Source organism: Rhyacophila brunnea, unplaced genomic scaffold (assembly GCF_057557595.1).
Source record: "Rhyacophila brunnea isolate RB1 unplaced genomic scaffold, BYU_Rbru_1.0 scaffold_45, whole genome shotgun sequence".
In the NCBI taxonomy this organism is placed as follows: domain Eukaryota; kingdom Metazoa; phylum Arthropoda; class Insecta; order Trichoptera; family Rhyacophilidae; genus Rhyacophila; species Rhyacophila brunnea.
The window spans coordinates 2,624,450-2,639,827 of NW_028233120.1; positions in this window are offsets into that span (position 1 = coordinate 2,624,450).

A 15,378-nucleotide genomic window follows, 5' to 3' on the forward strand; every position below is an offset into this window, starting at 1 on the left:
TATAGATAGAAGGATAGTTTTGTGCTATATTATTTATGTAAAATAGATATAGCGCCCTTTATTAACGCTAGATATCCACAAAATAATATACTCTTTGTCTGTATTTTATTCCGAAATTTGTTTAGAGATTTGCAACAAATAGTAAACCGTCGTTTTCTGAAAACAAAAAAAAGTACAAACATTATTCTAGAATGGAAAAGCCTTTTCAATTGGAATTCAAAAGTGAACTATAGGTACTTTAAAATTTTATATATAATTAATAATCACCCCTTCATTAATATAACAATTAAGGTGTATTTTTTTCGTGCCTTTAAAGTTTACAGATATCGGATTTTATGTTTCTAAAATAGAATAACTATAAAAATTTATTTTCTTACTTTTAGCATAATAGAAAAACGCATCTAAATAAAAAAGAGAATGTATAATTTTCTAGAAGGCAACTAAATAAATAGTCTATACTTTTTTTCGATGGGATTAAAGCCTTACTTATATGAATATTTGTATAAAAATTTGCTGGGTTGGAAAAAAACAAGTGATTATGATATAAATATAAAAAAATTTCAACGAATGCATGTGCAAGGTAATTTATTTGCGAATCTGATTTAATTTTTAATTATTCAAAAATGTGTTATATTTTACAAATAATATCTTCCCCATTTTTAAGCTATGTTTTTTATAAACGATAGAAAAGTAAATATAAAAATTGAATTATAGCAGTTTTATATTGCATTTGTCGTTTACACGTAAAGAGTGCATCATTAGGAATGTCATATATAGATAAAAATATTAACAGCAATGCGATCAACATCTGAAATCACGTATAACGTTTTTCTTATCATTTATATATGTTTTTTATCTATTTTTACAAGAATATATCGTATATTAGATATTCTAAAACATATAGAATTACCTATTTATTTAGCTTTGCGAGAGTAGGTGGCAAATGTGGCAGTTTGGGCGGATTCAAATATACAAATAAGTGCGATTTAGTTGTTTTACAAATATCTTGTAGATTTTTTATACATATGCAATTTTATTTTATCAAAAATATATAAATATAAATAAATAACTCATTATATATTTCATCTTCTTTGTTACATAGAGAACAATTATATTTTGTAATTTTTTGCCCCAAAAGATGTTTAATATTTAACATCGTTTTAATTATTTTTTCACAAATCTTTTAAATTTTCTCGTTCTAATCCTACAATGGATTTTTTATATGTATATATTAAACAAGCAAAATAGCATATGTTTTTGGATCAAAAAAGAACCAAAAGCCACCCAAAAATAAGAATTGATATATGTAGAATAACACACGGGCTTATGACATTACTATAATAATTTTAAGTTCTTTTTACATTTTTTTAAATGTTGCTTGGTAATAGTCCTTAGTCAGCTAAAGAACTACCTTACAAAGCTAATTAACTTATGCAGAATTCTAGATCTAGATTCTTATGTTTCATATGTTCTAAAAAATATTTTTATGTTGTTATTTGCAAAATTTATCCATACAGAACATAAAAAGTTGTATTTTTCTATTAACATATACACCAATATGAATTTAAAGGTTGGATTTATTTAAATTTATAATTAAAATTTTCCTAAATTCATTTAGATCTGTTATAAAAAATTCGTGTAGAAAGCATAAGAATCATCAATTATTGTTTCTGGCTTGAACAAAAGATCCAATTAGTTTTCCCAGTATAGCCATGATAATTTTTGTGATAAAATTCTTTTAAAAAAATGTTTGGCAAAAATGAAACGAGAAAAGAATTATTGGTTAAATAGGATATTTCACTAAAATATTTGGGATTGCTAATTATATTATTCAAACGATCACTGAATTAGCAGAAAACAAAAAAAATGTTAAATAACATAGTTATAATTTAAGACAAAATACAATTGACAGAATTAATATATTTAAATGCAGTTATAAGGAGACATACAGGTTAGGATGAATACACAAGCAATTTTTTTGTAAAACTATTACAGGAAAATACATGTTATGTAAAAAATTTTAAGCGTTCAATAATTCAAAATATGATTCTCTAACACACCCTATACTAACTTTAATCATGAATGATGTACTTTTTGCATATATTTGTATTAAATAGTTTTTCCAGCTTAAAAAGTTTTTTGTAAAAATTTAATTTAGGCTATTATAATGCTTTTCATTTTTTCTAAACTAATTTTTTTCTTTTGTTTCTTTTTTAAAAGCTATCTTTCAAATGAAATATTGGATTTGAAATTTCGCAGTCATCTGAAGATTTCGTATTTTTTTATTTCAGATCATAAAACATAAAATAAAATAAAAATTCAATAAATAGTTTAGCGGATTTCTGATAAAAATGCTTAGATTTTGTTTTTAGTGACATTTGAAAAGTATTTATTTTCAAATATATGTAAAGTGAGATACAGTGATATATAGGCTCATATATAAATCATTTTCATAATCTTGAAAACGAAAATATTAAATACAAATGTGCTCTTTTTGGTTTCTTATTTAACAAAAAATTTTATGAAGATATAAAGATAATACAACTTGAGATTTGCATTTTAAAGATGTTTTCTTCTTCAGAAAAAAATGCTCTTTAATAGACGAGTATGTAAAGCCCCGTGTGAAATAAAAATTTTCTATAATAGTGTATACCAGAATAAAATTTTATGTTTTAAAAATGTTGAGACAAATAATGTAAGCTCTAAATTTTTTTAAGTCTGTTAATAATATTGTCTTTTTATTTTGGGGTTTTCACTATTAGTAAAATCAATATCATATCATTACATTCAGTATTTACAAGGTCTAAAAGTAGTATAGTAGATCTAGAAAAATAATAAAAATTCTAAAAATTATGACATGAGCAAGATAAAACTCATTTAGATGCCGCAATTTATATTTGAATAATAATAGTGATATAAATTGGCCTATTTATCAAGTATGGCTTCATATATTAAAATCATCATACCTCTTAAATAAAAAATAACATTCAGAAACAATCTTATGATTATTTTCATTATATAAGTCATGTGGTAATCATAGGGCATCAATGATTTTTTACTTTTATTTTAAACAGAAAAAGTTAAAGTTTACACACATTATCTGTGATACAGTTACGTGATAATCACATATTTTTAAAATTTTTTTTTACTGCATTTTGATAAAGCTATATTTTCTGCGTTAATCTTGCTGGTTACAAAGCAAAATGAATATATAATTACTAAATTTATGATTTAAAGTACAAAAACAAAATGTTATCTAATTTCTGATTATAAAAGGATATAGTATTTATAATATAAAACTATTGAAAGTATGTTTATCATTAAAAAAAAATGCACTATAAATAAATTCATGATTTTTTTATTTACGTACGAGGTATTTATAATTAATTCCATTAATTATATATTTACTTTTACTATAATATGAGCAAAATTGTATATTATAGTTCTTTAAAATATGTAAAAAATTCCAAATATAATATTTTTTTTTCTGGATTGAGTTTATATTTATTAATTGCATCTAATTAATCGTGATCAGCTCATTGAAAATATTGCACAACTCCTTGATGTATTTTTGACACTTTCCATGATCGTTCTTTATCAACTGCACTTCTTCTCTTAAATGTGATGAGTTCAAATTTCTTGCGAAAAATGTTGGTTTGCATGTTTGTTACATCTTCGTGCGGGATTTGTAATACCTCAACATTTTTTTATGGAATTATGTAATCAATCATTTTCTAGTCATTAAATAAGTTATTTTTTTATGTTTTACTTTGTAAATGAAACCAAGTTAATTCGCCAAGATGTCATACTTCTAATATTTTTCATTCTCAACTTCGGTAAAGTTATAAAGGCTAGTTTTTCCTATTTCAATCAGCGTAATTATGCTATCTTTTTTATCGTAAAGAAAAATACTGGTCTATTTTGTTTGATTGAAATTTCTGTTTTTATTCGGGTATCCACTTTTATTTCCGCATTTTCATTTTCGCTGATCTCTTGTACGAGTGAGTTCTGATCTTTTTTGCTTTCTTTAAGTTGTTTTGATAAACACAGTGTAAAACTTTTACCAAAAAAGATAACAATTTTATAACCAAAAAATACAAACACATTATAAAAAAATAAAAAAGCCTGAAATTTTCTTGCTATATATCGTTCTGATATTATTTGAAATAATTTCTGCATAATTTACATATTCATTTATCAAGAAATTTTATCAATGCAATTTACACATTTTCTTGAATTATTTTTATACAATAACTGTTTTTTCAAGAAGTTCAGCTAATCGCTGCATTTTTACGAATTACTTGTTAATTCGTTTATATATTTTCTAAACACTTTTATTAATTGTATTTTTTTTCAATCCTATAAATTAGAGAATCCATGAACTTTTTTAAGTTTATAATTGCCATTTATTGCATTCACTGATACTTTTAGATAGCTTGAATAATTAAATTTTAATGAACATCCAATGTTTTTACTAGAATTAAGTGAATACATAGAAAAAATACATGACTACATAAACTATAAAATACGATTTATTCTTATATTATCATCTGTTTGGAAAATATAAAAATAAGAACAACGAGCATCAATTTCTTTTAAAAGGTTTGTAAATGCTTTTGGATCATATCGTATCTATAAAGATATTAGACGATTAATAAAGACTGATCTAAATTTCATGGATCTTTAAAGCGAGCTTTCAGCCACATTAAATAATAAAAATGTATTTCTAGCCCTCTTGCGAACTAAGTAGACTTTTTAATTTTGGTATATTATATTCAACTTTTTTTATTTTTTTTACATATTAGAAGGTAGTTTGAGCTATGTTCCATGAAAATATATCAACTTATTTACATATGATATTTTGAAGACAATTTATTACATATTATCATCGTTTTTCTTCTATAACTATTTATTTTAGAAATATTTCATATTTACCATAATTCATGTTAAAATTTTTTGAAACTTTTAGTTTTCGTGGCAGTTATAATATGCATATAAAAAACAGTTTTTTTTACTTATAATGCGTAAATCAATTCCATTTAAGTTTCTCTCCTTAAACTCTTCTCTTTGCGGTAATCTCCAAAGAGTTGTTTTTTAGATGATCATTTAAATATTTTTATATACCCACAATATATATTGAAACTATGAGCTCAATTCGTTTTTGAAGCTCGTAATTGAATCCAAATAACCATAGTATTATATTTTGATATTTGTATGTGAAGATATTTGTATTATGGTGGAAGTAACCATATTGCTTTGAGCTGATAACTATGCACATGATTCCAACATTTTCAGTTGAGTAAGTACAGATATTCGTATAAATTTAGTCTTTATATTTTGGTAAAAGATTCTTTCTTTAAATCATAAATATATAATATCGGCCTTCTTTAGCTTTCTATACTTTTTATGCCCAAAAATGCTTTCTATGGTATAATAGATTGATAATCTTGGTCGAAATATATTTATTGTATTAAAAGAACATAAATTTTATCCACGGTTATATTTTATCAATATTAGAATAAAAACATCACAGTTGCTGTTTACAGATTTTATACTTCAATTAGTTTATCTTGACATCGATACTTCAAAGAGCAGACATAATGTAGTATTACATACATTTCTATAGAAAGTAAGATAACTCGGTTATAATCAGATAGCACAAAGTTATCTTTAGAATAGAAAACAGGATGTATCCTTTATTTGGTAATATTCAATAAGCTACGAAAATTCCAATATATTCCTAATCTATATTTTTAGATCGATATTTGCAAGCATTTGAATAATATTCCTCTAAGATGCATTTTTGATGTAATAATCGCGTGATATCATAGATTCTATGTATGTTTATATTTATAGGTTTAATTTATGCCTTACACTAAAAAAGTTAATCTAATGCTACGCTTTTTTTGGTATTTTAATGTCTTCTATATTAAGAAACTGCGAAATAAAATTAAATTGATTTAAATTAGGCTTAAAGAAGTGTCAAAATATGAGAACACTTCATGCTTTTGATACAAAAATCTGAATTTGCAAATTCATATGCATTTAAACTTTTTGAAAGATGTTCTAATTAGCAGAAAATAGAACAATATTTATGTATAAACACCTGCATCAATTAAAAGTACACAATAAATATATATAATTTTATTGCAAATATTTTACAATATAATGGTATTTTTTTATTGGCAACTGATAATAGTTTAACTAATGAATAAATTTTTTATGTTTTTGCAAGCCCCCTTCTTACGATACTTTTGTTCATAATCAATAAATAAAATCCTATGGAAACAAGATCTAAGCAAGCAAAAAAACTTATATTTCATTCTTTTGTCTTTCTAATATCTTCGATTTTTAATTTCTCCGTATTATTATAAAAAGAAAAAAAACATGGATTATAAATTTAGTAATGAATGTTAGTATTTTTCATAAAATTCTTTTTAATTTCATTCGAGTATAGGTTATAATTAAAAAATATCGGAAAAATTGCATTTGTATTATATTATTATTTTTTTATCTAAAATATGTATTCTATTTTGTGTAAAAATATAAACAATTTTTATTTACACATTTTATTGATAATTAGGCACATAATTACTTACTTTTTGTTATCAAATATTACATTAATATAGTATACAATTATAAACCATATTTTTTAGCATTTTCTATGCCTTTTGATCATAAAAATCTTGTTTTGCATCATTGCTGTATTTCAATACGCAAAACACATCTATTAAATAAATTAGTGAAGTTTTAGGGATAAATAATTTTTATATGTTTTATTTTGCTTAATTTATTACTACCGATATAAAATTCATATATGAGAAAGTTCATGAGAAAAAAATACACGCGAAGCTATTGTCACATTTAAATATTGTTTTAAGCGTACAAATTAGATATAAAAATAGGAAATTTATATTGCACAAATTTGATGTTACTGTATAATTATATCGCAAATAATGTAAATGTATTTTTTTTTGTATTCAGCTATACTTACTACTAGAATAATGCGAAAATGTTTTATATCATGATTCAATTCGACAAAAATATGATCTATTGTAAAAATGTCAAATATTAATATTAGTATTTCTTTATTAACTTTTAGTTCGAATCAAATGTGTTGAAACAATACTAGATTTTTTATAAATATTTAAAAATAGTCAAAGCATTCTTTTCGATGACTGAGTCTGTATAAAACAATAATATTTGTATAAAGGACTTTTTATGGGCCTTGAAAAAGATATAAAGATCATATATCACATAGAAATTTATAAACAAAATTATTTTTATATCTCAGTTATGTAGATGCAAACCACAAAAATGTATTGTATAAGCAGAAAAGATTATAAACTCTTTGTAAAAAGTAAAAAAATATTACTATTCTTCAGCTCTTTATATATTTTTTGATGCATAAATATTGTCTTGAGATAAAATGCATTTTTTTGTTTGACTTACCCATCTCGTAAAAAAGCACAAATATAAAACATATTTTTGAAATATAAAATTAGGCAAATAAACTAAATATTAAAATTTTTTATTTGCATTCTGACGAATTCTTCAATACACCAAAAAAAAAGAAAAAAAAAGTTTTAAATGCGTTAAAAAACCTTATTTTTATTAAATTAAGTTTTAACTATATAATATCAGCAATATTATAAAGTTTGCATTGTATATTTTGTTTATGCCCTTCTTTTAAAAAAATACCATGAACAATATTGTGTATATATTTAAATGATGTCGATTTATCTTTGATAAACATTTAAATAGATATTTATTATGGTAAATGTTCTAAATGAAAATTCGATCGAACTTAATGCTCTAAAAATAGAATAATTTGTGCACAAAAAAAAATTTATTTGTCACTGTTGTGTTAAAAAAGCCCGGCATGGTATTTCAAAAAGTATTAAATAACATTTCCAATATTATTGGTAAGAATTATATTTTTATGTTCTAATACTAAATTTTCAACATATTTATAGTATATATATTACACTATGATAAACAGATTTTATCGAATACATCTTTTTGTCTTGTATACAGTAAACAAGAACTCTTATATTAGTAAAAATGTTATTTTTATTTTTTTTACGGCCTTACTTATTATTCCTTTTTTCTTATCATAAGGGATGTCATATATAATACATACCATGATCGAGATCGCTAGTTTATAGGGGTTTCAGATCACATATTAAGCGAGAAACTGCAGTAAACAATAATAATTGTTGTCGTAATAAACAGTTCAAACCCAATAAATCGGATGTATAAATGTTACAGACCTAAAAATATAAATATCGTTTGAAATTTTGATTTTAATCATAATAAAATTTTGATAAATCAAATCTGCAATTTTTATTGTATTTAACGGCTTTAACATAATAGTAAGTGCCATTGGAATGGGCATAAATTTATACTATTACAGAAAAATTCCAATTTAGAAAGGCTTTTATAGCACATAAATACATTTAGAAAGCAAATCAAAATAAAAATGTAGTTTTTCGACGCAAAATAATACAAAGCAAAAATATTTTGATTCGATCATATTTAAAAATCTAGAAATTGTCATTTTTATATTTTTTTTCATTATTTTGTAATATTCTCTTTGATTCGTTATGAGAGTGATATTTTTATCTGTTATTTCAAAAAAAGGTGCAGAAAATGATATTACTTGTTGGCTTCATAGATTTTTTCTGAATAATAATAAGCAATAATTTTTTGTTATCGTTAATTATATTATCTTTTTTGTTGGTAAAAGTGTAGTCAGAAATACAATAAACTAACATATTGCTTTCTGTATTGAATTCAGATCTTTAGCAAATAAGTTAATAATAAGCCCGTTTGTGTGATCATAAATTATAATAGAAGGTTCGAATTAATCTGAAAAATACAATGAGGGTGCCAAAATAATGCTTTATTTTGAATAACACAAAATTAAACCAGAAATAATCATTGAAATGGTGTATTATTTAGGTTCTGAGTAAAAGTTTATATAAACCAAATTTCCAAAATATTTTTTTTGCACCTTAATCAAGTTGTCAACTAAAAACTTGTTCAAAATATGAGAAAAAATAGATTTTTTGCAAATTTAACGGTTTATGTCATTTTAATTGATATTCGATATAAATTTATTTTATTTATAATTTATAAAAGGATTTATTTTTTTAGCATAATAATATATCATGTCTATATAAAACATGACCCTTATAAAGATAAAGTTGATTTAACATATCTAATCGAAGGGCTTTGACAGCGATATTTCTATTTAATTTGTGCTATATAAGAATCTTGAACAGACTTATAATCACCAAAATACTTTCTATTGATGTATGAAGATTTTGATGTTTTCGAATTTGAAAATTTTTTTTTATGTTTTTTTAAAAGAATTGAAACGCTATTTTTTATATTGAAATTTTACAACTGTCATAATGATGCCACCAAATGTAAAAACATTGCACATTAAGCATTACATCTGTATATTACTCTGTGGTTTTTTATTATTTAGTGCTATATTATAAAATTTATATTTTTCATATATCATTTTAGTTTTTAATTCTTTATTTACATAATATGTTTCGTGTTTATTTATATGCTAAATTTAAACTAAAACAATTTTTTATTTAAATATGCAAAATTTTTTTTGTTAAGAATTCTTTTTATTTATAAATCAAATATAGAAATAAAATTTTATGACTAAGGCTTTTTCTACAACCACCTTCAATCTTATAGCTTCAAGATTATGAGAAGATTGTTTATTGCTTGTGGCAAAAGAGATGCATCAATCGTAGAAATATGCTCGATTGCCTAACAAATCCGATATTTATCTACCGGATTGGAACAGGTACACATATATTTCACAGATAATAAATTTCAAAATATATATACTTCTTTAAAATATAACAAGAGCTGCCATTTTTTCGGCTTATATATAATATTAATGTGCATATAATTTAATTATGGGTTAATTTTCTTTTTATCGATTTATCTATTTAGACGTGTTCAGCGTGTTGGGAATATTGCACAACTCCTTGATGCATCTTTTGACACCTTCCTCTGATCTATCTTCATCAACTGCTCTTCTTCTCTCAAATGAGATGAGTTCAAGTGTCTTGCGGAGTGTGAGAGCTTGCATGTATGCTTCTACTTCGTCCGGTATTTTTAACTCCTTAACATATTTTTATGATATTTTGTGACCACCTCATCCTAAGTCATCACATTTGGTATTATTCTTGTTTTGCATTTGTAAATTAAACCAAGTTCATTTGCCAAGATGTCATATTTCCTATATTTTTCATTATATTAATGTATATTATATCTTTTTTATATATAAAACATCAGTAGATTTATTTTATGTTATATTCTTCAATTAAATCTTGGATGTGACCTTAATTTATCCGTATATAAAACATTTAATTTACTATATGTCCCAATATATAAATCTAAAATATATAAAAAGTATGTAATTACAATCATATGTACATACTAACGCCACATTTGTTGATTTGAAAAGAGTGATAATGAATTTATGTCGAAATTGTATTTTATTTATTTCCGGAAATTTTTAGAAAAATATGTCTTCGTTCCTAAGAAAATCATATTATTTACTATATTCTGTCATGGTGCATCATTTTAAGCAACTCTTCTCTTTTCAAAATACTTTGCTTCCACGCCTTTGCCACATCCACCGGTTATAAATATCATAATGAAAATTATATGGATTTTCAAAAAGTAGGTGACATGCAGAGAAATGTAATATATTCTAAATTTTTTTCATATTATTTTCCCCTATAATACACAAATTTAAGACTCTTCTTTTATTTTATATTAGTTTGTGTCAAATACGAGAAATTAGAATTCTTTAGACAAATTATGGGTAAAATAAATTGTTCATATATGGAAAAACATAAATAATATAAAATTTTTAGGTTGAATGCTAATATATATAAAAAATATATATTCTAACTATATAAACATATTAGGGATATTCTTAGTGCAAGATAATTCCACCTTCTTTTGTTTTTTCTTGTGAAATTCTTATATTCAAAATTCTAGAATAACATTATATTTGCTAGATATAGTTACTGACATTTTTCAAATGTTTAAAAACTTTTTTAAAGATAGCTATATAAAAAATTGTCTTTTTATACTTGTAAATGCATAAATGCAAAAATAAAAGATTTTGCATAAAATACGAAATTAAAACTTTAATATGTAAAAAAAATGATACGATTTTATTTAAACAATCTTTTTTAAGATTTCTATTCGTTGAATGATTTTATTAAATTTGGAACATAAAGTTTCATTAAATATGAATAAATTGCAATAGAAAATAATAAATAGAAAACCATATAAAGCACAGAAGATTTTCAACTAAATTCTATGTAGTTATTGAATAAAATTCGACATTCAGAAGATATTATTGTAGATATAAGATTAGAGAATATGTATATTTATAATAAGAAATATGTATTTAAAACTTTATTTATCAAAGTTATCTTATAAACTCGATTTTTTTTTGCATTAAGAATAAATTTATTTGATTATCTGTTGCAAAAAAAAAGATTTATATGATCACTGACATATACTATCGGTTATAAGTTATAATTCAAATCTGTATGATCAACATGTAAATTATATATCGATAAACGGCTAAAAATAAAAGTTCTGTCAACTGTTCATATATATAAAGTGTAAAATAACGGTAAAAATTAGACATACACGTATCCCATGCTATTAGGATTACAATTCAGCCGTATTTCAATTGAATTGTTTTATTATATTTAAATTTTATAATTATATTTTTTTGCCATAATTTCTGTTTGATGATTCTAAAATGTTCAATGAAAATGAAATAATCTTATTATGTGCAAGTAGCTTTTAGTATACCAATTTAGGCGAAAACGAATGTAATGCATTATACAAAAAATAAAAAGAAATAAATTTCACAGCTACATTACATAAAAATGGCAAAATATAACATTCTTTGTTGTGAATACTTCAAAACTAAACAAATATCTCAGGTTTACAAATAAAGAAATTGCATTATATCATAATTACAGAAATCACGACAAAAATCTTGATTTTATCTGTATAAACTATATTATAACACTACGATTGTCCGTTTTTTTCCTAAATAATTATAGATTGACTTTTTATATGTGTTCAAGGGCATTATATTATGTAGTTTACTTTTATAAAAATTTTTGAAGGTTTTATATAAAACATACTTTTTTGATTTTAAAGTATAAAAAAAAAGCCTTATGTACAAAATTATTATTCCAAATTCTATGACTGTAAAAATGTAATAGGAATAAGAAATATTAATAATTTGAGTTAGGTGTTATTGTATTAAGATGTTTATTTAATCATCCTGACCTAATAACTCAAGCTATCATTAATAGATAGTAAATTTTGAATAATTGATTATAAAACACGATTTAATGGTAGAAGCATGAAGACTTTAGTTTTGTTATTATTGTAATTTCAAAATTTAATGTGAAGCTTATGAAACATAAATTAGCAGAAATAACATATATTAATATGGTTTTATATATGCAAGATATGCAAAAATTATTTTCAAAAAATCTTTTGCAATAGCAGAGTTATAAATCACATGTTACGAGTTTTAGCTACATAAATAATAATTTTAAATGTGATAAAGCTATAAAACAAGTAATAAAGTGCCAAATACATTAGTTTTGACATTATATTTGTTATAAAATCTCAGCAAATGAGAATAAAAAAGCACTTTATAAAATTAGACATCATATAAAAACTTCTAATGATAAGAAAAATATATTTAGACTGTATAGTAAATCACGTAAAAAAAGTAAGTCACGAAATATTATGATTACAAGAAAATAAAGCATCAAATAAACTAACTTTTATATTGGTTATTATAGTGCCATCTAAAATCAGCCGGTGTATCATTGTTGTTTTCTAAACTACAAGATAAATACTATTTTTTGTTTTCTAGAATATATGAGAGATATTACGAAGATGATTGAGTTAATATTCGCCTGAGATATATATAAGGGAATCGTAGTTATCATTAGAAAAGTTTATTTATTGTAAGTTTAAAACGTATAAAAAACCTTTCTATTTATATTTCTTGTAATCCTATGTAAAAAGCGGCGTACAACTTAAAAGATAAAAGGTATCGAATTTTGTATGTATAGTACTAAGATAATTTGTTTATGGCAATATATATCCATCAGCATAAAATAAATATTTAAAACACATTTGAGTAAATTCAAAAATGTAGATTTGGGGTATGATGGGCAGTAGAATGTACGATTTATACCTTTTATGTGTATATTTGGGTTCTACATTTTATTTTTTTTCACAAAATTCTGATGTCAATACATAGTAGTTCATTTTTCATGATTTTCTTACCCTCCATATTAACATATAACAGAATAAAATTGCAAAATAAAGTCTATTTATGTAAAATCATGCAAGTTTTATCGGTATATCACAGAATAAAATACTTGAATATAAACTTTATCTTGTTACAAATCAAATTTTTATAATCTGCAAATTATAACTAAAAAAAAATTTCCTTTTTTTTGAGTAGGATTAGAAAATATGATCAAAAAATTTATAAATAGCATATATTTCTAATCTAATTTTATTAAAAAAATATTGTAATGTAGGTGTACGAATTGCCAGCAAAATGTATTTCTATCTGATATTGCGAATTTTCAAGAATTTTAAATATAATGAAATATGATGAAACATGTTTAGTTATACAAAATACTACAGTTTAGTAATTTTCTATATACTAGGAATAAAATATGGAGAAATAACATGTAGATTATGTTTTTGTGCATCCAGACACAGAATATACCATATTTTACTTGGACTTAAAAGTAAAAATTTGCAATTTGAAGGAAAAAATAAAATGAAAAATTACGATTATCAGTATAAAAAAATCCAAATACTATTCTATTTGCAATTTACGAATAGTATCTTTATCCATCAATCGGCTATTAATATTTATGCGTAATTAAACCTCCATAAAGTTTTATGTAGCCTATTACAAGTTGAATGGTATTTTTTGATAACATATATAATATTTATTGCAAGAAACCATCATCTAACAGTAAAATATTATGCATATGAAATAATTATATACAATTTTAAGTGCAGAACATTTTTTTGTCATTAAGTCTAAATTTCTTCTAACACATTCCAATATCAGCACAAAAAGCTTTATTGCAACAACTACAATTATCAATTATTATAAAGAATAGCAGAATGGACTTTTTTACGAACTCTCAAGACAATACGAAGAATCGAGGAAATATGAGAACTCTTGTTTCATCAGAAATTTTTTGTAGTTTATGTTTTAAAATTTTATATACTCGTTTTATTTGTTTATAAGTATAGATCCTATGTTTAGAGATAGATTTATTAATTAAAACTGCTGAAAAATGGCCCATAAAATTTGCAGAGAATCTAAACATTCTTTTTTTTTGTTTTAATTAGTCAATGGCTTCATATTATGAATTATGCGCAAACTTTTTTCAACCATTCCAATTAACTAATATAACAATTCGTGTCCGAACTGTTGGCGATACTAATAATGACAGCATCACAATAAAAAATACCCTGAATATTTAAAAATTACTTCCTGAAAAAATCGTTACAATATATGAAAAAATACAGATCAAAAGATTTAATTTTTTATTTATAAAGCTTACAGCGCAATTAAAAGCCTATGCATCTATTATTATTTTGTTTCAGTAACATTTAAAAGCACAAAATAATCGACATGTACATTTCAGGTGCATCTAATACGCTCTTTTTCGAAAGAAAAAATTGAATAGAATAATTATATATTTTCATATAAGATTATACTGTCACACTATATATATGATTTTGTAGTCACACAACAATGATGTATGAAAATGTATATTAAAATATAGTAAACAAATTTTGATGTAGTTTTATGTCCGATTTTCGTAAAGTTGCAATTTTTGTGATAATATTCTTACGAAATATTGAAATAACTTGAATTCAGGGACTAAACTTGTATCCAATATAAATGGCCTATAATTCTATATTAAAAAGGTTTTTTCACATAAAATAATAAATATCAACTATTAGCAAGTAAACTATAGTAGCTTAAGAAGTTGTAAGGATAGAAAAATATGGATTAGTACAATAAATAATTAAAATCTATAAATTTCAAGATCTTTCGTAGATGGTTTACAAGAAATGGAGACACTGAGAAACAAAAAAAAGGTTTCAAAGACATACATATGGTTTTCAGCATATAAATAAATTTAAAGTAAATTTTAATTGTAATAAAAGTATAGTATGCAAAACGTAAATTTTACTTTACATTTTTTTATTAGATTTACTATTGTAAACCAGTATTAC